A 26,150-nucleotide genomic window follows, 5' to 3' on the forward strand; every position below is an offset into this window, starting at 1 on the left:
TGAAAGGTTATCCATTGTAGCTACTTATTAGTCACTTTTCAAAACATTAACAAGCTATTTGTGACACCCTCCTGTGCAGGTACAAAGCCTTCTCCGGGATTCCTCCGATGTTATTTTTCCAGCTTAAAGGGGAGTAGAGAGAACAAAGGCAGAGCATGCAGTCACTAATTAAGAGGATGAAGAAAGGTAGAGGGATGCTGACAGAAGGTGACAGGATCACTGAAAAGAAATAGCTACTTCCTGAGAATTAGGAGATATTATAGAAGATTCTTTTAGGTTTGCTAAAGTGAAAAACTAATCTGTATCTTTCTACCTATTTATATATATGTATATATTAATTAAAAACAGCTTTATCCTTAACTATTTACTTAATGCTACACAACAGAAGCTTAAAATTTCACTTCCAAAATAATACCATACACAAATTCTGTCTTCCTTTGCCAAAGGACTTGGGTAGGACATGTAGTCTCTTCATTACCAAATGCTTCTCAGTAACCTTTCGGGGGAGCCAAGCATGGAAAGAGGATTTCTTTGGTCCCATGAGCATGCTGTATGAGATTAATATATCATGCATGCTAAAGTCTTAGGGAACCTGGCTGTCCAGGTGGTCAGAGTTCTGGCTAAGTCCTCGAGTAGAAAGATTTTGTTGGAGCAGAACAGGGAATGAGTTCTTTGCTTTGTGGGTCAAAGCTGGGCATTTTTCTTAGTGTCCTCTGGCATCTAAGGCAGGAAGATGAAACGTTGTGGTGTTCATTTTTTTGCTTTGGTTTGTTTTTTTCACAAAACTTTTGCCAGTACAGTGAGACCTTCTCAACTAAAATAAAAAACAAAAATTATCTCCCCTCACCCTCCACCCCCCAAAAAACAACTAAAGGAAGAATACCGTAAGAGAATAGAGCATCATTAATTGTTCACTTTGGTGTAAACTCATTTCTAGTCTTCCTACTGTATACTTACGCGTTGTTTATTTTCTCTGTGGTTACTTGGCTTCTTCATTCACTATTTTTCTTCCCCTTTTTATATTTCTCCCTTAATCTTCTTGCCTTTAAAAAAAATAAGTTGTTGGGGCATGTGCAGCTGTGATACTGAACTAAAATTCTTTTTTCAGCTCTAGTCAAAGGAATTATTTCCTTTCTTTGGAGCCATGTTTCTCTGGGTAGTCACCAGAGACTTTGCTGCCACGATGCAAATGTGTGTTCTTTGATTTCGTTTTCCCTTTGTTGTCTTTCCTCAGAACTGTAGCTGTGATGACTTTTCTGTCAGCACCTACACAATTTGCCTGAAGCATCCACTTTCTGCTTGAGAGACTGAAGTGACCAGTGCTGCGTGTGCTATTTGGGTGTCAATTATTACCTTCTCAAAAGAGGTGGCAGAACAGGATTGTGCCTTGATTGCTTTGAAGTTCTTCTTTCTCAGCCTGACTTGTTAATAGTGAGTAAAAAAGATAATTTGTCAAGCTATAAATAAGTGCCTATAAGGCAGCTGAGAAATGGGTAACCCTACATCTCCAGAGCCAGGTTGGGTGGGCCCTGGGAGCCCCTGTCCCAGAATGGGCGGTTCTGTTCCCATGGTTGCCTTGCACAGTTGATCTCACAAAGCACGGACTGTGTCTGTATAAATGAACACTCTAGGTCTGTCCATGAGATGGTGAGCTGAGCTCTCAAGTGGGGCTTTTCATGTATGACTTTATCCAGGTAGTAGCATGCAACTGACATAGTTGTTCTTGGTTAATTCCTAGAGCACTTCTGATTGGTCTGTGGTCTCAAGAAGAACAAAATCAACAGTCAAAATCCTAAACCCTAAGCACTGCTGAAGTGCTGTTTTGTGGCACTCAAATTCGGTGGGAGCCCTAGCTGGAGAGGCTGCAAAGATGACTGTTTCTCTTTCACAGCTTCTAAATTTATTAGCAGAATAACTGCTTCCTTAGCACACTGATTAGCTGCCGAATTTCTCTGCTATGGAAGATGTGTGAAGGACAAGCTCTTAACACAAAAGGAGCAATCAAGGGGAAGGCTGCTTGCAGTGTGCATAACTGATTACTGACTGTTCTTACTCTGTCCTATTATACTTACTCAGGTACACAGATCCTGGTCCTTGACATACAAAGGACAGGATGCAGGACAAATTGTGCAGGTGGGTGAGCAGAAAAGTAGAGTTTTCTCTTAAGCACACCTGCTTTTAACTAATGACCAGGTGAATACATAAATGCAATGGGGAGAACAGAGCATAACACTGGAAAATCCTCATTGTAAGAGCAAGAGAGGCACAAGGAAAATGAGCTGGAAAGGGATACAAAGGTTGGTTGTTCCTGACCTTGCTAAGGAGGCAGACTCCAATAGAAGTTTTGTTTTGCTTCTCTGCAAAAATCAGTCAGAATCCAGTTCTAGAAGCCTCAAGTCCTTCTCACCAGGGCAATACTGATTCAGGCACCATTAACTCAGACTATCCCACTGGAACTATATAATGCAATAAGGCACACCTAAGTCAATTTTTGTCTTGCATATTGAAGTGATTAGCATTGAGCATCAACCTGGTGAGCTGCAGAACAAACTGTGTATGTCTACTAGGAACAAGCCATGATGCAGCATAAGTATATTTCCTTATACATAGAATGTACACAGAAGGAATGCTTTGAAAGATATGATTTAGTACTCATTGAATTCAGTGCGGGGTTTTTTTTTGGTTTTTTTTTTTTTTTTTGGTTGTTGTTTGAGGAACTTTTTTCTGTTTTCTGAGTAATCAAAACAGAAAGTTTCAATTTATTTTCTTTACAGCAATACCTGATGCCTTATTTCCATGCTATGATGGCACTTTTGAAAGTCCCTTGAATTTTTCTTGGTAAAATCAACTTCAGAAAGTTGTTCATTTCTAATTAGTTTAATCTTTATTTTCCAGAACTAGAATTAGATAAAATTTCTGCCCCTGGGCTATATTATACTCATTTCAATTTTTCGTAGTAATATAATGATCTGTAAAATGATACTGCTTTTCTTTCTGATATGGAATGGAAGTCAGATTCTGCATCCACCACATGTGAGTTTTCTTTGTGTCAGAGTTAAGTTTCCTCCTGTACCTCTTACTTTCATTATCTATCCAGTCTTTTTTTAAAGACAATAACTGATTTTTCTAGCATGTGATTAATATCCTTAAACAGATACAGCTATCAACCAGCATATATGGGCTTGAGGTATTAAGTGAATTACGCAGACTCTTAGATGAAGTTGGCATTTGAATATGATTTCCTTTATAAAAATAGATATCTCATTTTCTCCCCTAAACAGTCATTTGTTCTCCACTTACTCTTTTACTATGGTCCTTCTTTTCTAATTAATTCCTTCATACTCCTCTGAGAGCTTTTGTAGCTTGACTAGAAGCAGCTCAGAAATCCTGTCCCCTTCTGTCATTGAAAACAACTCCTAAACAGAACTCTTTATTAAGAGCATGAGAAATGTGACTGTTTGCTTCAAACTCACAAGAAGTGCTACATTTGGTAAGCTGCAATATATATATATTTTTTTTTCTCTAAAAATAAATCCTAATTACAGAAAAGTACTGTAACAGGAAATTACCAGTGCTTATGCAGCCCATAGATTCTGAGCTATGCAAAGTTGTATAAGCATATACTAAAGACAGGCTGTCCCAAAAAGCCTGTAGTCTTTCAAAAGAGAGGCAGATGCTGTGATTGTTCCTCGTAGTTGAACTATCTTTTTGTTTTCATTGTCAACTAATAGCAGACTTTGTAGATGAGAGTCCCCAAGCCCCACATTTAAACTTACAGTGCATTTTGGCTAGAAGTACTGGAATCCCTGCCCATTTTGCATGGATGTAAGTGGACCCCAAGGTGGTGATTAAGGCACTCAAAAGACAAATGGAAATTGTGTTGATTTTGTAAAATGATGAAAAAGACAGCAAAGGTATAATTTAATGAAACACAGTTTTAGTGAAAAACCTTGTTCTTTCTGCAACTACCATGTTCTCCATGCCCAGGAAATGCCAGAATGTTGTTTTCTGTCATTAATACACGTGCTATGTATCGTTTTGTTGAAAGCTATCCAAACCAAAGTGAATATCTGCATCTCATGTGCACTTACATCTAAAACTAATATGAGTACTGCACTTGCTATGTAATTATTTTTAGTTACAAAATAATCACTTCTTTTTCATATTTATAGTTTACTGTTAATATTATAATCAAACATTTCTCTGCATGACTTAAAACTATTATAGAGTAAATATACTTGGCTATTAGTGATATATCTACTCATTTGTCAGTAGCGTATATATAATATTGTCATTACCTTCAACTTATTTTTGATCACCCTTAATTACATCATGAAAAGAAAAACTTTACAATGGACATCAGTCTGTAGTTACGTTATTCTTTCTGAAAAGAATGATCATGTATCTATTAATATCTATAGCTTATCTTTGCTTTTGGCTGATTGAAACTGGCATACCTGTAGTGACTGCTCTAGGTTGTGGGTGTAAGGTAATAAACTCTTCTGCCCTAAGTGATAATCACTATAAGGTCCTGACCCAAATTGCCTCTCAGCATCAGCAGATTATGAAGCATTAAATAAATGCATATAATGGGAGGAGAACTACACCCTGGGGTTTAAAAGAGACATTGCATATAGTAGGTGAATAGTTTTGCTGTGTTTTAAGCAGATTAAAATATACCTTAATGGATTTCAATCTTCCTAACGCTTTTTCTGCGTAAAGTTTAATTTACTGTAAACAAGGCCTGTGCTTGGCATATAGAAATAACCCTGTGCTCTTACTTCTGTGACTTCTTTACTAGTGACAAACGTTTTTTATTTATATTTGGAGTCTGTTCTTTCACCTGATCCGTTTTTGCAGGCAGAGAAAGAGGTATCTGCTCCAGCATTTTATCTCTCTGTGCTTTAGTTCCCTGTATCTAAAGAGGGAATACTGACATGAAGCCAACTTATATTTTTTTTGTGAAGATAAAATTGGGACTGTTTTTGAGGCTCTTATATATTGTGGTAATAGAGGATGTTGTACTTGAGTAAGTGGCAGATGAGGGGATGCTTATGTAGGAAAGTGTCTCAAATCATAGGGGAGCTCTGATTAGTAGTTTTAGATGAAGGAATGCATTTCACTGTAATAGTATTCTGACCCTGCTAATATTACTGATGTATGTTATTTAATATCCCTACACAAGATAATTGGATGTAATTAAAGTAGGCAGACTTCTCAAGTCAGGATCCTCTTCTCAAAAGCAGAATATAGCTGAGTAATCATTACTGTTCAGTGCTTTTATAAATGAAATAGAAATGCAGCACTATAAAGTTTATACTCAATGATTTTTGCACTGATCTCAGCAGAAGAGAACTCCAGGCAGAACTAAATTGGTTGATCAGATTAGGGGGACGTCATGCTTAGACGAATTATAAAACCTATAACCTTTGTGTAGACCTCCTCTTAGTGCTGCCTTAGCTGATCCCAGTTCTGAGCATGTCAGTCCTGTGTGCATAATCGTTGGTGACATGTTGCTAAAAAGAACCATCCATGCCTAAGACAGTTTATTCTGGTTTTGTTTGAAAATGGCTGATTGAGATTTTCTTTCTTTCTCTGACATTGTCTCAGAGAATGATGTGGGTTTTTTTCACGCTACTGTCAAGAAGTCGGTGTGTGTGCAGTGAGAATGATCTGTTGGTGCTTTTATTCATGGTTGAAAAACCGTGGTGCTTACTCCTGTTTGTCATTTTGGAAAACATTGATCTGCCCAGCACCTGAAGGACGCTCACCAATGGTACTCTGCATGGTTTTTCCCCAGCCTCCTGTTTCCCTGTCTCTGCAGACCCACTATGTCTTCCTGGCCCAGCTTTACCATATCCATTCATACCATAGCAACACATTTATTTCCTATTCTCTTAACATGTATATATCACACAAAAATCATGACTCTTCAGCACGTCCTTACTTCTTGTTGAATATTTTAAGCTTATGGGGTTGGGTAAATGTATTTTATGTATATATTTCAGATGGAAAAAAAACCAACCAAACAAACAAAAAACAACCCACCAAACAAACAGCAGCTCATTAATGAAATAGTTCTTCAAGTTCATTGTGACCTTCTAAGCCAAGATTTTCAAAAGTATTTGAGACTTTAGGTGGTGGAATTTTAACAGTCTGATTTAAAGAGGCTGTGTATTTACTCTGTACTTTGATAGCAAGCTCCTTTCTGATAGCTCTGTTTGGGGACAAAAAGTGGAAAGAGCTGAAAAGTAGCAAATCAAGGCTGAACTAGGAGTCCATTTATTGTGGTTAATTTTCAACAATGCCGCATATTACGCCATTTGGAGAGGTAGGATACTCTTGGATTTTATGAAATACCAGTGCTTAATTTTAGTTTGCTTGGGAAAAAACTTACGCCAGCTTTGTATGTTTTCAGTCCTCCCTTCACAGTGCTTGATGATAGAGTCTGTCTGTAAGTCACTTTCTGTTTGAAAACCACACAGAAAATTTCCAAAGGGTTCTTTCATTGACACGGCATAAATGTGATTAAATATGCTGTAGTTAAGTTACAGAATCCCTCAGCTTTTCATCTCAGTAAACTTGAAAAGTTAAACACCTCATCTTGCTTTCAGCACTTTATTCCATCCAGAAGAAACCATCTGCTTTCCACCAAAAATCACTGTTTCCTTGATCTTTTCAAATTAATCCTACTGTGATTAACTTCAATCCAATTAAAAAGAACATGTCAGCAGCTGCACAGGTCTGATTACATGTGGACAGGATAGTAGGGATCCTCATAGGGGAACCAGATTAGGCGCCAACATGTTAGGCTGGAGGAGGCAGGTAGTAATACTTTGAACTCTGCTATCCTGGTACAACATGTAGTATGTAATAGTACTGTATTTGCTATCTATAAAAACTCATTGCAGTCAAGGAACTCAGTATTTTTCATGTCTTTCTGTATCATTATAGCATCTTTAAATGGATACTTGTGCTGAAGATTGAGCACTTACGTCTCTAACAAGCATTGTGGCATTATTTGGCACGGAATCCTCTGGGCTGGTGTTTCTACTGAGCTACCTCTGGACTTTCCCATTTTCCTCACTGCAGGAAATGCTAAGGTGGAGTTTACCGTGGGAGTTTGACTGTGTCTATGTGTTCGTCTGTTTGCACAGCTCTTAGCATGCAGGCTCCCAGCATTGTTAAAGCTTGTATGGCTTCACAGAGGTATTACCATCAGTTTGCACCGATAATTTAATGAGATGCGCTTCAGAAACATTTATTGTTCTGCATCATGTTGCCATGAATAGCCCTGCCGTTGGTGTTAGGCCAGACATGGAAATGGCTTGGTGCCCAGTGCATCTGCTTTCAGATACCTATGCACAGAGGTTGCTGGTTGGGATTTGATTGTTCTCAGATGGAGTTGTTGGAAGGTGAGTCTTTATGGAAATTCAGCCTTGGAAAAGAAGCAAGAGTTCACAATTTGAGAAGTGTTTTAGCATATATAAAGAAAGGAGAAATGCCACTTTCAGTTTGGTCTTCAAGACATCTTTGGAGGACTTGGCCATAGAATGACCAAAGCTGAAAGCTACCCAAACAACATCATTGTGGGACAATAGGAAAGGAAGATCACTTTTGAGTAATGAGGGCAACATTATAAATAAAGGCTGAAATCTTTTGTGATTGAATGCTGCCATCACAATCTCAGCACTGGCTTCTTTTCTGGGATTGGCTTTTTTAATTATGTCTGTTGATATATACCCATAGCTTATCATGAGTGGCTATGCGCTAGTTTGCAGGAGCACAGAATTATTCTGCTGAGTGTCACATCTAGTCCCACTGTTTTTCAACTTCTCCCTCTCCTCCTTTCCTCCCTCCCTCTCTCCTCTTTTTTTTTAACTGAAAAAGGTGGAGAAGACTATTAACATTCCAGCTTATGTAAATGAAGCTTTAATTCAGACTAGTATTCTAGCAGTCACATAAAAATGATTTAATGTCAAGCTTGTTTATATGTTTAATAGCCTCTGTGACGTCAAGAATCCTTTTCCCAAAGAGGCCACTTCAAAAGGACTGGAAATGCTGCAGATTTTTTCAGTAGGACTGTACTGAATACATGAATCAGTGACTGCAGGAACGTCTAATTAAATGCTCTGAGTCAAAGAAATATGACTGTCAACATTAGCAACCAGGTAAGGATCCTGTTGACTGAATATTTAAGAAGTTCTTCAGAGATTTTGAGAACAGGTGGCTGATATTCATCTACTGTTGTGGCAACATTATGCCAGGTAGAAAATGTGGAACTAATTGTTATCTGATTAAATCTGCTGCTAGTAAGAAACCCAGAATATCCTATTTATTAGTTTAGCATATTTTTGTCTCTTTCCCACTATTTTCTTTGTTTTTCTTTTTCCGTAACCTTCCATGCCAATATTTTTTCATGTTCTGACCAGGCTGCTTATGGTCCCAGCTTCAAAAGATAGGCACTGTTTTCACTTTCTTGATTTTATATGCCTTCAGCTCACAGCTTTTCTCTTACCATAGCAACTTTCCCTGTAAAACTTGGTCAACCAAGTGCATGTGCTGTAAAAAAAAGCCTTACTATTAATATTTCCTCCACCTTATCCATCTTCCCTCAAGCAATGATTGCTCATTGAATCAAATGGTTTCTGGGTGTTCCTAGGAGAAACACATGAGCAGTGACCTCTGAGTTCCCTCTACTTCAGAGTCTGCAAATTGTCTGCCTGGGTACTGGGCTGCCAAAGCAAAGGGAGATCTGCTTTGCTTGGTTTGTAGTGTAATTGTGCTGCATTGTATGTGTGGTTAGCCTAGAGACATCTCTGTTATCTCAGAATAAGGGATAATAATGTTTCTCTGTGAAAATCAGCCCTTCCCTCCACTGCTGGTGTCTTCATAGGAATATATTTCAGAGGGGGGAGGTTGGAATACAGAGACTTAAATAGCCAAATTTCATAAAGCACTGTGCAATAATCTGAGATCCCTAAGTATCAGTAATAAAGAGATGGACAGAGTGCAGTATTTCTATTTTGTATTTTGGGTTGTTTTTTTAATCTGTTTTTGTTTGCTGTCCATTGTTACCTTTGGTGATTTGATTTGGATTTAGAAGCTGGCTAATAGTTGTAGTAGAAACTTATCTCACTTAGGAAACAATTTCTTAGGCTATTTGAAGTAGTCCTATTAAAGACCCCAACTTCTGCAATATCTGTCTTCTTAAGTCTTTAGATGGGCTTCTGTGAAGGTGAACACTATTCATACAATGTGTGGATATCATTTAGCTGTGACTTTGTAATGTACATTAGGAAAAGGCCAAGAAGGGAATATAGTAAGTAAGTAGCATAATATGTCTCAGTTCTGTTCCAAGGTCATGGGAGTTAGCTCACGGGACTACCTGAGAACTGGGGTTGCAGGCCTTAAACACTACCTGTTAGGAGCTCTTTTTAAGAACAACCTGGATATGTATATCTCCTGCATGACTGGAGTTTTCTCAGTGCTGCTTGTGAGCAGGTTCATGGAACAGATGTTCTCTAGAGAGGTTCCTTCCAAACCAAAGATCCTAGGATTTTCTAAAGGCAGCAAAATAATAGAAAATCAAACAGATCTAGTGGTCAGTTGTTTCTATGAGAAATTAACAAAATGTGCTGTTAGGTAGCAGGACTTACCATGTCAAAATGCACATTGATATCAGACTGCTGTTCCACATATGGGAATAAAGTGGTGCTAACATAGAGGTCAATAGAGTTACAAGGAAGTAAGCCTGGCCTTGAAAATAATGCCTGTGTGAATCAGTGTTTTCCCCTGCACAGACAATAGAATGAATGAGGGTGTTTAACCTAGCCCGTGATCTTTGCTGTCTGGGCTCAAAAGGTGCTTTGCTGTTTTTGAGAAAGATGGAAGGGCATTTTCTAGTATCAACTTATGCAGCTCCTCCAGCACCTGTCTGGGAATATTGGCTTTAATATCTATGTTATTCAGAGATTATCAACATAAGATCATTCCCAGTGGTATCCTTTCTATGAGCCGAGTGATCCTAAGCAAGGGCAGATAAAATGAAGTGAAAATGAACATTTGTTAGCTAAGGAAAACATTCTTTTCTGGTGCACTCAATCACATGCACAGACTGAAAGAAAGAGAGATTCAATCATGGTGAAGGTATTGGTCATTCAGCTCAGCTTGATTTTCCAATTTTGTAAACAGTGGGAGGCTCAGGAAGAAACAATGAGGAAAAACAGGGCTATAGAATCAACAAATAGAATCTACTTTTGATTCCTATGCCATTTAAATCCAAATTATAGTCATTTACTCCGTCTAAAGGGCCTGAATTTTCTCTGTTCTCTAATTTTAAGCGGTTGTGATAGCAGATTCCAAGCAAAAGTCCTGCTTCAAATTTAATTGATAAATTCACACCTCCTTTTTTTCTTCTTTCTTTCTTTTTGTTTTAATTTTTTTCCCACTGTGGCAAATGTAATTTCATGAAGTTATTTGTGTGAGAAAGAATACAGACTATGTAATAGGCTTGCCAGTTAGCAGGATAAAGTATGGGTTGTTAGTAAACTCATAGCCCCAGATTCTCATCCTGCTGTATCTCACATACCAACATTACAGGAACATAGCCTTTCAATGGAGTCCTGGTTTCAGCTCTACTCTCTTGCAAGTGCTGTGTGTGCAATAGGTCCTGTCTTCATTGCAGAATAATAATTTTAAATACAATGACTGTCATTCTATATACTATCATACCCTATTTCTCTACTTGAAAAATCCTTTAAAAATGATACCACTTTATTTGTCAAATTTCAGTACGTTTGGGTGTTAGGGTGTGATATTTTGACTGAACAACTTAAGCACAAATCCAGCTAACTCACATTCTTCAAGATTCCCAATCTTAGTGTTTTCTGTGGACTGACTGGAGACCTTCACACTCTTTGCTGATAGGACATAAGGGCATAGGAGTTTGAGTGGAATTTTAGCTGCTTACATCTGAAGTCTGAGAGTCAGACTCATGCTTTATTAAAAGAAAATCTTATCACATGGACTTAATTCTCTCTACTGAAAAACATTTTGAGCTAGATTAAAATCTTCGTGTAAACAGAAATTAAGAAGTCCCCTATTCTCCACATTGGTTTTGATGATCCCATGTATGTGACTATGTGTAAGCATCCCTGTTGCCATGGCATAGTCATTGTATTTGAAGGTTCAGTAAACACAGGGCCTCTTCTAGTTATTGTTGAGCACCCTCTCCTGGCTCTCTGCTATTTGCAGATAAGGCATCATATAAATTATGAGTACTCTGGGTTGAACTGCAGTGCCCACTGGAGTTCAGAAGGATGCATTTTAAGGTGGTGTGAGATGTTGCTCTCCTTTAAGCTACCCCAATTTTATAACAACCTATCTGGTTTGCTACTGAAAAATCATTTATCTAGTGGTAAAATTCCTCAGTAAGGATTTTTTTTCCCCTTTTCTCTAATGCTGCTCCTTAATTGCTCTAAGAAAAACACCTCCAGACCTGAGAATACAATGTGCCAGGCATAATCTGATAAAGAGATTATACCTGGTTGGTAAAAGGTTGCTTATTGGGTGATTGAGCCTGCATTCACATCTATCAATGGATCTTATCTTTCTGTTAATGCCTGAAGAATCCTGAGGCTGTCTAAGGATGAATCAGTGTGTCATAAAGGAAGTTTATTTGCAGGGATTATGGCAACAAGCAGCAACTACAATGGAAATAGGAGGTGAAGTTGGGGGATTACCACTCAGTTAAGAGATGGAATGTGAGGACTAGTCTCTTTTTAGATCTCATAATAAATAGAGTTGGGGCACATTGAAGTTTTCTTGCACTTATGTGACTGCTTGCTGTGACTAATGCAGTCTAAAGTTGTTTCCACAAGTCTTAGTAGAAAGGGCAAAAATCCCTCGCTCTTTACTGCTTGCCTTGTAATCCACAACTCTGCAGTTGGGCAACGTTATTGCTAAATCTAACTGTCCACAGGTACCTAGACTGGATCCACCCTAAATCTTTAGGATCTAAGAAAGACACCTACATTAGGTCTTGACCCATTATCATCTTTGTAGTTCATGGACGGAGATGCACATCCCTAGAGAGACATTCAGATGCTACGTGGATGCATTTGTGCTGAGACCATCTCTCTCCACTGAGTACAGCAGCAGCCCTGGGAAATCATGCTCCTAACTTCAGTCCTTGGTGGGTACATGTGGGTTGTGCTGTCTTTACCAGCCTGTGGCAGTGTTATCTTCAGAGATTGATTTGCCCTCTATAGGTACTGTACCTTGAAGCACTCAGCACTACATGTCCTACAGAGACCAAGAACTAGGCTTCTCCTGAAGGTGCTAACAGAAGCTTCAGTACAGCATTATAGCCAGTCCCCTGAAGAGCTTTAAGATTTCAGATTTAGCAAGGAGTTACCAACATATCCATCTCATGTTACTCTTAGGCACTGTTCTTGCTCAACAAATGGTACTGTCAGAGGAAAAGGACATTTCTGAGCACTAGGAACAGCATCATAGAGCATGCTCTGAACAGTAGGATGATAATTTGTAGTAGCCAAGGATTATGCTAAATCACCTTTTTATTGCGCTCTGCCCAGTGCTTTATATTCCTGCACTGTCTGTCCATCCCTGACTTTTATGGAGGAAAGCATCATCCCCTGCTAGATGTAATCATGGGACTGTTTGGCTTAGCTAAAGCCAAACAGCTCTCTGATTATGTTCAGCTCTCTGATTACAGACTTCTAACCAGCTTTAATTTCAGATTACCTTTAATTAGAGGATACTTTGATTTTTTTCTGCAGTTTAATGAGAGAACGGGAATAAAGGGACAGGTAAAAACAAAGAGAATATGGAAATATTTCCAGGTCATTGCTAAATCAGAACAGCAGCGCTACTGAATTTGAGTGGATGTGTGCAGGGGCTATTTTAATTTCTGCACAACTTTGATACAAGCAATGAGACCAAAGTCTTACACATCAAGTCAAGAGCCTCAAAGAATAAATTGACTGCTACTGTGATCTGAAGCAAAATACGTTATTTCCTTTCTTTGTGTGAGAGCGCACCTTTAATCTGCTAAAGAAACTCTCTAATTTGCAATAATGAGATTAACTGAAAGAGAAAGAACAGTGCTAGAAGATACATCATATCATGAAGTGTTTGTATTTATCCCATTCTGAAGAGAATGATCCTGGCTTTTCCTTGTCAGATTCCTAAATCAGTGGGCCATGTTTCATCAGCAGTATCTGCAAGGAAGTCCTGATGATTGCAAAGGGTCACTGTCACTGAATTACCTGTTGCTTGCTGGTAGAAATAATTAAATAATATAATCAGGTCTCACTGTATATGTGGCTTTGCTAGACTACACCTGCTGATGATCATCATCATTTTTGGCAGGTAATAGAAGCAAGAAGTAGCAGGCACGGGGTAAAAATGGGATGCCCGTGAGGTTGAATGTGAGGGAGGAGCAGTTTTCTCACCTGGCCACAGGGTCAGCATTAACAACTCTGCTATTTGTTTTCTGAGCTGCAGCGTTCCTTGTAAGGGCTCTGTGTACACACTTGGGATCTGGCACAGGCCTGTCCAGTACACACTGCTGTCAGATTTGGCAGGTCTATTTCACAGTACATCTTTAGAATTTTTGTAGCACAAGCCTGAGTCAGTGTTGATGCAGTTATTTTTTTCTGAACTACACTTCTAAGACACCACAGAAGCTTTGTGACTTGCACTAGTCTAGTCTTCTGTGTCTTTCCCATCCCTATTATCTGGGCTGGCTAGATTTAATACTATGAAATAAGCCCATGTGTGATGAAGTCTAATTCTCCCATTTTTCTGTAAACATAGTGACATGTGTTAGTACTCTCTATAGAGTAGCTGCCAAGCAGGAAGACCACGTTACACTTCCAGTCACCTAAAAGCTTGCACTTTGAAGCCTTTCCCAGCTTTCTTAACATCCACCAACCATATCCTCATCTGGAACTCCCGAGAATCAACAATGCACAGCCAAACCACAGCATGGAGAGCTGGGCCCTACATCTTAATGTGAGTGGATTTGCTTGGCTAATTATATGCAAGAGCTCCCTCCAAGCACCTGTAAATTGTTGACTTTAATAGGGTGGCAGCTGTTACCAGCTGCTTGGGTTCCTGCTGCCTTGGAAGCAGTCAGGAGGTGAGAGCAGCAACTTGCAGTATGATTATCTTTTTCTCCATTTCCTCTCAATTTCATTGTCATCTTTTTTCTCTCTTAAGAGTGCTTAAAAGCTTTTGTTGCTTCTTATAACACCCACAGGAGCAGTTGCAAAGTGCACTTTTTGAGCGTAAGGTTTTAAAGCCTAAAATCTCTGACCTGAAGAGGTTTGGAGAGAGGCTTAGTTTGTAGCCTGCTGCCATGCAGACACCTGCAAAACATTGAACTTAACACTGGCACAGCTGGAGGGAGGGATGGCGTGTAGTGATTGCTGTATTGCTTCATGGCTGCATTTCGGTGTTCTGGCTTTCCTCTAGGAATTAGAATTAGTTCCTGACTGACTCTGAAATAACTACCCAAATACTTGGTTATTTCTGGTTGTTGATCTTCAGAGCTTGATGCCTATGGGTGGGGGGCAATAACTTTTGTAGACTGTGGCAGAAGGGACATAGAATCACTAGCAATGAATGAAAGATATTTTTTTGATACAGGTGATGACAAAACTGCGCAAAATCAGTTTTCTTAGTTCATGCCTCATCCTGCTTGACTTCAGTGCTCAACTGAGTTTTGAACTGCCCTGAATAACCCTCCTCTGCAGTGGGAGGGATTTGGCATCTGGAATTTGACCAGTAACCCTCCATCTGCAGGTGACAGAATGAGCTGAATCATTTAATGTAGATACCTCCATCAGTTTCTGAAATATGCTGGTGGGAAATCTTTCATGTAGAGAATGATGGATGACCATGAAGGGCGCTGGCAGATGTTTTGCTGTCAAGCCTGGCTGGACTTGCACAACCCCTTCCACAGCTCCCAAAGTATTGTTGGTTCTGCAGTTAGAAGTGTTGAGAACGGGTAAGAGTTAATTCAGACACTTCATTGAAGAGGGAGGTTGCTGTGGGCTTTCTGGTCTTTCTGTTCTTGCAGGACAGATACCTATGTGTGTTCCTGGAATCCTCCAGAAACCATGAGTGAACACTGTCTCTGTGTATAACTTCGTGCTATCTCTTTTGTTCTAGGCAGTAAGGTACATGTTGGCCCAGATACATTTCTTTTTGTTGTAACAGTATTTGGGAATGCTGACTTATAGACAAAAGCAAGCCCCGAGGTGTGTGAGGAGATTCCCTGGTTTAGGAGTATTGCCTATGGTCTTTAGAAAAATAGGCTTTTTTGTTTGTGCACTGGTAATAACAGAGGGACTCCTTAGCCCAGGCTGTCCTCAGTCAGGGAATATTTATTCTTCTCAGGAATAACTCTGGGGAGGAGGAACACAATCTGTCAAAGCAATATTGTGGCATAGCAGAAGTCTTCAGGAGTCATTGGGAAGGGAGCAGGGGGTGAGCAGAGAGGCCACGTGCACATACATGACTTTTAGTAGGTAAGATGATCCTCTGAAATGCTGTCAAGACTTTTAATTCAACAGATGAGGAGAACATAGTACAGTAGGTCTCATTCCCCTGACTGATGCCCAAATAAGCGGACAACCAAAGGATATTACCAGGGTAGTTTTTGAAAACCTGACTTTTGGTTTTGGAATTGGATATTTTGTTTACCCTTATTTTATTCTTCTATTTATCGAGTGGTTGGGGATTCTCTATTCCTGACCCTTCTGCCTTTTTTGGCTTCAAAGAGGGACTAAATTTAACGAGTATGTTAATGAAAGGACAAGGACTGTCATTATTAATAATGACATGAAATCATGTGTGAAGAACGTTCAGTTACAGCCATCCTCAGGAGGGAAGAGTTTCCCAAATATCTTCACAGAGAGAAGGAAAACTGACAATTAGTCTTTCTGCCCAGCTCCTACTTAGATCAGCTAAGCATTTTTACTTACAGAAATCTGGGCAGCCCAGAGTAGGGCATGTCAGATACAAGCTTTTGGCTTGGCAGTTAAAAACCACCACCAGGCCAAGCTCTCAGTTGGTGCGACCCCATCTCTGTGCTTTGACTTTTGATTTCGTTTCTGGACTTGGCTTTGGCATCTATTAGCCAGGACAGGAGGTACCATTTAAAGCAGATAAGAGCTGTTTTGCACACAGGCAGATAGGAGTTGTTGAGGAATATTGGTGCTCTAAGGTAAGTTTGGGAGGAATTGGCAATGAAAGGGTAAGGAAAAGAGAGTAGTGAAGCCCTTCAGATATTGGCTTTTGCTAAAACTTGGATTGGCACTCCACTGGGAGCTCTTCTAGCCCAGGGGCCATTTTCTGTTTGAGATCTTTAATAGCCAGCTCTATTTCCTCCATCATGATTGGTTGGTGCAATACATTCCTATTAATTTGACTGAGCTCAAAGACAGAGAGGAAATATAAAAATGTCTTTGAGTTGCTGGTACCTTCTGGGACCTCTGGCATATAGAGGTCTTGAGAAATCTTGACAAATTCAGACTTAGGGGTACGTTTTCAAAGTGATTCACAGGGCTTTTGCTGCATGTTAATGAACAGGGTTCAGGCAAAATGTTGTGGAATAGTTTCAAAATAAACCCTGCAGTATCTCATCCTTTTTAAATTAAAATCCCTCCTTTAAATTTGGTTTTGCATTGAGAGAATACCTAGAAATAATCTGGTCTTTTATTTGGGCTTCCAAAAAGTTTGCTGATACTCAGCCCAATTTGTACGTTGTGAATAAAATGGATTTGGATGTTTATAACCCTGATCAACAGCTACAGTAAGTTATAGAGCCAAATAGTTGCAGTGACATCTCCTGAAGTGCTGCTGGGTTATAACCTATGAAGTAGCTGCCCCAGCTATTTGGAATTTGGAGCACTTGCCTGAGAGAATTTAAACCCACTCTAAAATAATCACGTGAATTAACAGAAGAGGCAGGTGAAAAATAACCCTTCTGTTTTCCAAATCATTGTGAGCTTTGGCATCTGGGTCTTACTGCTCCCTGGAGCAAAGTGAGACACTTGAACTGCTAAATGAAAGAAGAAGAAAAAAAACCCAAACCTTTCCCATCTTTGTCCATCTGTGGGTTTAGCCTGTAGGACTAGCTCAATTTCCACAAAGCCTTCAAGCACACTAGCTCAATAGTCATTTATATCTATTCATCCAGGTGCCCTCACGCTTGGCTGTGAAAGCATGAAACCTCCCCAAAAGACAATTCCTGCCCACAGAGCTGCTGTCCTTTCCTAAGATGTCAAGCAAGGGGTGGATTTCATTGCAGACGTGTAAACAGCTTAAAGAGAGGTAATGCTGAGAGCTGTGTGGCATAGCAGTCTCAACACAGGAACTACTTCACTGTTGCCAAGTGTGTCCTAATACTGCAATATGCATATGGATGATACAGCACTTAGACAATAAGTGCAAGAGATGGTGTGTGTACAGGTTTTAGCTGTCTGCCATGAGGATCTAGCTTCAGAGAGTACAATGCCTTCTTGATAAAAGAGGCTGGCATAATAAGTGTGTATGTGTGCATGTGTGTATGTGTGGTTCAGTTAATCAGTAACCATCTGCTTTAATGTGAACGGTGTACCGTGATCTGCTAGCACGTTAAATTATGTACTATGATCTCTGAAGTGTATTAAATATTGAAATCAACATTTTTGTTGTTAATGGGAACCTAATGAGCAACGACATCATGCGCCTCAGTTGGCTTTTGTCAGAAGCAACCCATTGTACTTGGAAGGTGACTTTTGTGGGTCTCTGGTGGTGATGTGCCAATTATTTCACTTATCAGTTTCCCTGAAGGAGGCTCCAAATGCCTACCATGGATGTTTTATTTCAGACTGTGTATGAAGTTTCTCAGTATGTAGATAAAAGTATTTTTGAAAAGACCGAAGGAGAGACCAGTTTCTACCATGCAGATTTATAGCTGAAGGCATATTCTACCATTTCAGCTTCTTTCATCCTATGAGGTGCTTTTTAGGATGTGCAGGTCTTTTGGACTTGAGGGTAAGAAAAGCACAACAAGGTGATACCTTCACCTACAGTTAATATGTAGGTGCCTAGATTATAATATATACATATGCAATGCAAGAAGTGCCTGAGGATAACCCTAGGTCTCTGAAATGCTTACTATTGGGATTACTGAGGCATCAAAAATTCCAGTCAAATTAAGGTTTTGTTGTAGCAGAGGGCCTCTTCTGTCCTTGCTGTACAGTTAGAACAGAGGAGTAGGAAGATGCTATAACTTTTTCACGGTGACTCAACTTGACAGTGGCAGACTAGCAGCTAAATGTGAGCTTTCTGTTCTTATATTTACAGTGCAGTAAAAATGTTGAATTGCAGCTCATGCATGCTTATGTCTAAGCTATCTTTAGCTGTATGGGCTTCATCTGTTGTACAGGGTGTCTGGTTGGGCTTGTTAAAGCCCATGTTGCTGCTGTCCCTGCCTGTACTTGTCCTTTCAGAGCGATTCAGTGTATCTGCATCATCCTCGTTTTTACTATGAAGCCCATTTGCTGCCATAGCCATTTGCATCCCAAGTGCAATTCAGTTAGGAATGGATGGAGCTATGGCTCTTCTCACTCTTTGTTCCCTCCTGTGTAGTACAAGTGGGCCGCAAAATGTGGGCACAGTTTGGCACCTTGTAATGAACGGCATCAGCTGCCTGCCTAGTTGATGTCACCTGTAAGGTGAAGCTGGGTATCAGCTTCCCTGAGAGGCTGTACACATGCATTCGTGCAGCCTCTGCATACAAACTCCAGCCCACTACTGGGTTAGACTGTTTGTAGGGCTGAGAGATGTCTTGCTTTTACACTCTTCCCCCTCACTGCACACTATTAGACTCCCTTGCCTCTTCTGAGGGTCCTAAATTGCTACAGAAAGTGGTATTGTTTTCTGCTGGCTTAACTGTTGCTTTCCTTAAGGCTTGTTTTTCACTGCTCCACTTTACTGCCTGTTAAGTTAACTGGATTTTTATCTGCTCTGCCTTTGACTGTCTTCTGTAAAAGCCCATAGTAAGCCACAGCTTGCCCAGAGGAATATTTCAAGAGAGGAAAGGAAGAATGTGGGAACAATAATAATGCAGCACTGGCAATACTATTATAAAATAATACTACAAAAACATTTAGGTAGGAAAATGTGGTTCCTCCCCACCACTGATATCTACTTCCAGTACAAAATAAATTGCTCTTCAGGGACTCTGTACTGCTTGGAAGATATTACGGATCTATTCTGTCTTCTCTAGACACACATGAAACTTACAGGTATCTTTGAGGTAAACATTAATAAGGATGATATTTACTTTTCTGTATGGTCCCTGCCTGCTTTGTCCCCAAGCATTAGAGGAAAAATGGGTGATTTTTTATTGTATTTCCATGGGTATGATAATTGCCCTAGCTTGTGCTGAGGTAGTAGTCTACCCTCTTCCTACATTAACCACAACAACAGTGGTTAATGTAGGAATAAAGGAGAGATGCATGAAAGTAATGCCAGCCCTGCAGCTGCAAGCAGGATGGATGGGAGGTAGCAAATGTCATTCCCTACACCCTATCTCGTAAAACACGGAGCTGAAATACAAAATGTGCCTTTAGTGCCCTAGCCTAGTGCCTGCCTTTTCCCCTCAATTCAAAGTTTCTGGGCAGGGTTGCTCTTTTATTGGATACAGTATACCTAAAGACTTAGATAACTTTGTCCTGAAATATGTTCCTACAGACTGTTTATGCTATTCTGAGCCAATTAAATAGAGATGCTATTAAACAGTTAGCATTTCTTTGTCTAACAGCCACTGGGCTCTTTGTCCTACAGTGCTAGCAGGGGCTGCTCTAGGATAGATCTTCCATGTAATGTGGGCCAAGGGCACTTACTGTGCCTGTGTGGAACTGATTTCACCACAGAGCTCACTCCAAATCACAAGACAGATGCAAAGACAGACTACTTTTCATGGGGCTTGTTGAACCAGAAGCAGGGATTTGGGGAAGAGAGATCCATATAGATTGTCAAGGTCTTTTAGTAGCCTGAAGAGTTGGTAGTAGTGAGTATTGAACAAAGGTATCCTGGAATTGTTTAGATAGCTGAAGTTTGCTGCAATGAAGCTAAAGACGCTGAAGCACAGTTTGCTTCACTTCTATGACTGAACCTGTCATAGATTTTAATTTTCTTATATCAGAAGTGACTAGGGAGCTAACACTGGGGGTTGATCCAAGCAGCAGGCATCTTGCAGAGACATGATGGTGACACATGGCTGTTGGTAGCTCTACAGTATATGGTAGTCATCGGCTGGGAAATTAATGTGAAGAGGAATGAAAAATGGATTCTGATACTGTGAAATTTAGGAGTAGTCAGATGTGGGGCTGAAGATACTGTTACAGTAGTGAGAGTGGATTCATTACTTTGTAGAGCAAGTAATGCATTATTTCACAGAACAAATAATAAATGATGGAGAAAGAGAGAAAGGTCTTTAAATATCAATGTGCTGTGTTCATGGTCAAGTAGCATCAAAGGAAGACAAGACAGAAATCAGGGGAGGAGTTTCAGGAACATTCAAGTAAACAAAAGCTCAGTGAAGGGATATTACCAAGGGTAGTCCTAAACCAAGCCCAGCTCTTAAATTTATGGCCCTGGCAATGTAGAGGGACTGCCATGGTGTTCTATTTTATTCTGCTTCTGATAGAAGAGACAAGAAATACTGCAGGGAGGAAAAAGCAATTCATATTGGGACAAACCCAATCTCCAAAGCAGTAGGAGTGAGACCTAAATCCTAAGATTTCTTCTTTTTTCGTTGTTGTTGGTGGTGGGGTTTTTTTGTCTGTTTGATAGTTTCTCATCCTTTAGTAGCAGCTTGATTTGTGCTTCAGTTTTAATTGCAGCTCTCTGTGTTGGACAGTTACAGAACAGATTAAAAAAGGAAACATTATCATGAGAGTTAAAGGTTTACAGATTAAATATTATGGGTCTTGCAATGAAATGACCGTGCTTATTCACACAGAAGGTACTGCTTTAGTTTAGAGGAATAGTGAGAAGATGCAGTGACTGAATATGCAGTTGAGATCTTGTGCATAGAAAACTCATGGGCTTGGCCTACATGGACAGAGAGTGCCCTTCCACCAAGATCAGTGGTTGCATTCATACAAGTTAGAATATTTATTCAGATATTCATGTGTGTCTTCTGATACATTACTGCTTTCTGGAAAGTAGCAATTGGTGACTGCTGATATTCCAAATGGTTATTTTCCCTGAACTGACAGAGTTGTTATTTGATATTATACCTTCCTCTGACACTGAAACTTCTAAGTCAACGTGATGCCTTGCAAATAGTGTTGATCCATAGGTAACACAAATGTAGCAACAGTCTGAGGATGTGGGATGTTCCTGTCTCTCTGTGAAAAATAGATGGAGCCTAGACAGATGTTGAAGGCTCAGCATTCAATGCTTCATCTGCTGCAAACTGTGAAGTCATGACCTCTGTTTGGTAGTCAGAGTTCAAAAATGAGCTAATGGGATAAGCAAGTATGGAGCATTGTGCAAAGGGAAGATCATTGCGGATGGGACAAGGTAAAGACAGGGGAACATAGGAAACTATTTCAAATAAGGATGTCAAGGAAGAGGACAACTTTTTCTGTAGAAATCACTTTATTTAAATGCCTGAGCAGACTCAGCAACTTTTGAAACTGGAATTGGTGACTCAGGTTTGTGAAAAGGAGATTGTTACACTTTCTGTAATTTTGGGGATTATAACTTGAGACAGGCCACATCTGCATTTTCAAAGGATGAGGTGTTATGTTCCTTCATAGACTGAATTCAGCCTAAGGCAACACAGACCTGTATTTGACCAATGATCCAGAAAATAATGGATTACATCCAGTCGCTTTTTTACTTCCAATCGCTCCAATCAGACATGTGGTCAGAGTACTGCTTTTTGCTTCAAGCTCATACTATTCCTTCCCTTAGGCTGAATTTTGTACTTTGTGGTTATCTCTACTACAGAGGTCAAGGTATGGAGGCAGTGAGTTTGTACTCCTCCTTTTCTTGAATTAGCTGCCCTCTGTCTTTGGTCTGCTTCCTCATTTGAGGTTTCCTCCATACTGATGCAGTTAGAATGCTTATGCTTTAGAAGCAGGTTAAGCACTTTAAAGTGCTCTCATTTTGCCTATTTTTTTTCTCCTCTGGTTTCATAAGCTGTTTCCTAAGTCACATATTGATATTACTGCAAAGGCAGTCTTACTGAGAAAGCAAATTAAGTTCAGTGGCAGTAGAGGAATTTTACCCAAAGAGGGAAACAGTATATTCTGAATATGCTGTAGGTTTCAAGGCTTCTAGGTGGTTGTTTTTGTTTTTTTTTTTTATGTTGGGGAAGACTTTAGAATAGTAGTTATAACATACAATTAGTGCAAAGATTGTCTTTCAGAGAACAGGGTCTCAGCAGGAAAAGATACTGGTTTGGGAAGGGGTTTTGTTGATTTTTAGAGGGGGTGGGTGGGGTTTGGAGTAGTTCTTATGAGGAAGGATATTTGGTGGGACACGATAAATGGAAAATTACAGTTTTAGCCAATGTGGGAAATGATGCTGTCTCAGGATGTTGGGACCAGCAGTAATTTTGTCACCAACCAGTATGGCCACAGCATAGTAAGGAACTGTTTGCCAGGCTATGATCAGTAACAATGTGTGGCAAACAAATCTCGTGATTCGCCATTGCAAGATTGCATGTATCTCCATTACATTTTCGAAGGTTCATAGTTTTAAGACTGAGTACTTGAATTTCTTCTGCCTTGAGTCCTGGCTCTTCCAAGAGTTCCACTCAGAGAGGGATTTTGAGTATGTCAGGCATTTAGTTTGCTTTTCTGGTTTTTTTTTAGTATTAGGATTGTTGTGAATCTAAGGCTTTTGTTCAACTTCAGCCATGCTTCAGGGCCTGTTGTTCACCTGGAAGCTGCCATGGATGTACTTGGCTGTGTATAGCAACACTGGACAGTGTTTTCTTTCCCTGAAGATGGAGATTGGATCACCATTTTAGCCAGGAGATGTGGTATCCTTGCAGACTGTCTACATTATTTAGGATTGAAGTGTGCTGCTCTCCCTAACTATGCTGTTTATTGACAGTACTGCTAATGCAGCTGTCTCAAGCTCACTGGTGAATGAATTAGAGGAGCTTGGAAATGTTTTATGCCTCGACAGCAATGCTGAGAGGAGAAAGGAAAAAAAAGAGAAAAATGCAGTTGCAGAGCAGTTTCTTTGCAAAGAGATGAAAAACCTGATGCAGATTCTACTCAGGATGGGATGTTGCAGACTGAAAAGTAGAAATAAACGTAGTTCTATTTTGGCTAGTGCTGTAGTCAGTATTTCTGCCTGTGAATGAGGAGTAACAGATCTAACATTCCTACAGAGGACTTTAGGCTGAGAGATACTGAAATGTATGATTCTTTTCCTCTGCTGGATAAGAAGAGCCAGGCCACAGCATCTTTTAACACCTCAGTTTTGTACAATAAAATGGAAGACAATAATATAATGTACTATTTGGGATTGGACTTATCCCATGTAACTCAGAATATGATAACATAAACTCCAGAGAGGAAATGAGCCCATCTGAGATCTGAAATTATCTCTGGAGTTTCATTGCTGTCCAGTGTTTGGAACAGCACGTCCTTTTTTTGGCATCTTGATTAAATGCATAAAGGAAAGCGATATGAATCAAGATCATTAGAGCTACAGATGTTACCAAATTTACACCGCTTGAAATATTTTTACTGACTATAAAGGAATTCTCCAAGTATAATATCCCTTCTCTTGGAGGTCCCTGGAGCTCAGGCCTGCTTAATCCCTTCTAGTATCATGTCACTTCTGGAGACTTACACTAAAATTTTAATGAAGAAGGTATTTTTTTTTCTACTGACGTGCAACTAGCATTGCATTTCCAAATGCTAGGTATTCACAGTATCACAGTCTCGTGCGGGTTGGAAGGGACCTTAGAGATCATCGAGTCCAACCCCCGGGATTCGAGCCTCCTGTGTAGCAGAGCGGCACTTCGACCACTGGTATTGTTTGGGATCATTAGACAACTCTTCTGTAAATCGGAGAAAACTGTTGACTGACCTCATGCAAAACTAGGGCTGCAATATTAGAAATCGTATTTCATAATTAAAAAATGCTCTGAGCACTGCAGTTAATTAAAAGATGTTTTTACTGGAGGGGTTTTTGTTGTTGTTTAAGCTTTTTCTTTAAAGAGTTTAAAGTCTATTTCTTTTTTGGAGGGCTTGCCTAAGCACTTTCTAACCATTATAATGTCATTATATATGGGATTCATTACATTAGAGACATTAGAGAAGATTAAAAAGGATCTATTGGAGGCATTGGCTGAAAAAAAGGATAAAGACTAGTTTCAGTTTGAGCTTTTATTATGTGGCTTGAAACAAATGCTGAAATATTGTATTTAAGCTAAGTGTGTTTGGAGGGAGCATTAGGGAAGAAAGCAAGGCAGCAAATACCACCCTCACCATTAAAGAAAGAAATCACAGTGGTTGGGAACAGTGTGTTAATTAGCAAACTAATTTCCTTGTACTTTAAGTGCATAACAAGTTTTAAATGCCTTCTGAATGGCTTGATATCAATTACATTTTGTTCTTTGAATTGTAATTGTTTCCATGGCAATGCTGAGTTCTGCTGTACGTGGATTATGTCTGTAAAGCCTTCGAGTCGTTTATGGGAAGTCTGTATTAGCTCAGTAGCTGACCAGTATTCAGGTTATATTTTACTACTTCTGTTGCAGTTGTTTTTACAAGCAAATTAACAAGTCAGAAAAAATAAGTCACTGGAAAAGCGCTTGTTTCTCAGACAGTCCCATTTGGCTTTATTTTACCAATTTTACTAAAGCTGTACTGTGTTACATCATCTCTTGTTCTTTTTGAGTATTTTCTTTATGCATTTCCTAACAGGAAAACGGGCCACAAATGTCTAGTGTCCCTGCTATTATAGGCCATCCTTCAGGTCACTTTAAATTGTTGCATGGTGAGATACTTCCAAGTATGTTGTTGTTCCTCAGGGAGAGCAAATAACACTAGGGGCAATTGCAACAGGGCTACTGTCCACTGCTGGACAGCTGTGGAACAGGGACAAGAGAGGACTATTGCATTCAGGGGGTAATAGTTATTGATTGCAGGGTGACCTTGGTGTTCCCGCTAGAGGGTGGGAGAAGTTAAGGAAAAGGGCTACACCAGAAACTTGTTTGATCTGTTTGAGCAAAGAAGAAACAAACTCCTTTTCTCTGACAGCTGTACCTTTTCTCCTTGACTTCTACATGAGATACTGCAATTATGCCTTGCTCAGAATTCATTCACCTTTTCCCATACTCTTTTTTTTTTTTAAATTCAGATCTCAGAAAGAATAGCCAATGTTCAAGAGTTCACTGGAAGCAAATGCTTTTCATACTGGCATGTTTAGTTTGTATTTCCTGCATCCCCTCCAGTTTTATAATGGTTGTGACATCAAGCATTACAAAATATACCATCTACTGAAAGAAGAAGAGCCAAATATCTACATGATGATCTTGAAAGGCAGAGTTCAAGCCCTGTGCTATTTCTCTAGCCTTCGATATGTAGTTTCGTAGCCCTGGCCCCTACTGCGTAAACCAGTAATAACTGTTCATTTCCATCATCATTTCTAATTCGTCTCTAGTCCAACTGGATCATTTGTTTTCTATTGATGCAGCAAAAAGGAGCAGATAATCTTAAAACTATATCTCTTGCTAGGAAGAAGAAAATAATCTGTATTGGCATTTCATTTACTTGTTTCATAATTTGCAGGCCTCGTGTAAGATTCAATCTCTTGAAACTAACGTTGGACTCAGTTGACTGGACTCAGTGATTTCTACTGCTTTTTGACTTTTTCATTTAGAAATGTTGAGGCAGTTGGATTCATCTTTTTTGTTTAGATAGTTGTAAAAGATTAAATAAAGGAAATCCATAGCAAACTCAGGGAGTAAATGGAAACATTTGTACAGAAGTCTCAGCAGTTTCTTTTTCTGGGGCATGTTTTCTTTCTCCTATTTACCTTTGTTTACTCAGGACAGACATCAAACTAAATCTTGACCTTGAAGG

The 26,150-nt window shown here is 39.6% G+C and overlaps 1 long non-coding RNA gene across 3 annotated transcripts in view; it reads left to right on the plus strand.

The window, feature by feature from the left end:
• Nucleotides 1–26,150, plus strand: part of LOC107313379 (uncharacterized) — a 519,257-nt gene that overhangs the window by 269,719 nt on the left and 223,388 nt on the right. Inside the window, exon 1 of one of the 3 annotated variants that reach the window (XR_004307161.2) lies at nucleotides 8,011–8,171. The exons of the other annotated variants lie outside the window; for them this stretch is intronic. This is a non-coding gene — a long non-coding RNA (uncharacterized LOC107313379). Of the gene's footprint in view, nucleotides 1–8,010; nucleotides 8,172–26,150 lie in introns of those variants that run through there. 3 annotated transcript variants of the gene reach the window in all.

Source organism: Coturnix japonica, chromosome 4, assembly GCF_054131305.1.
Source record: "Coturnix japonica strain WE chromosome 4, WE-NBRP24, whole genome shotgun sequence".
Taxonomy (NCBI): domain Eukaryota; kingdom Metazoa; phylum Chordata; class Aves; order Galliformes; family Phasianidae; genus Coturnix; species Coturnix japonica.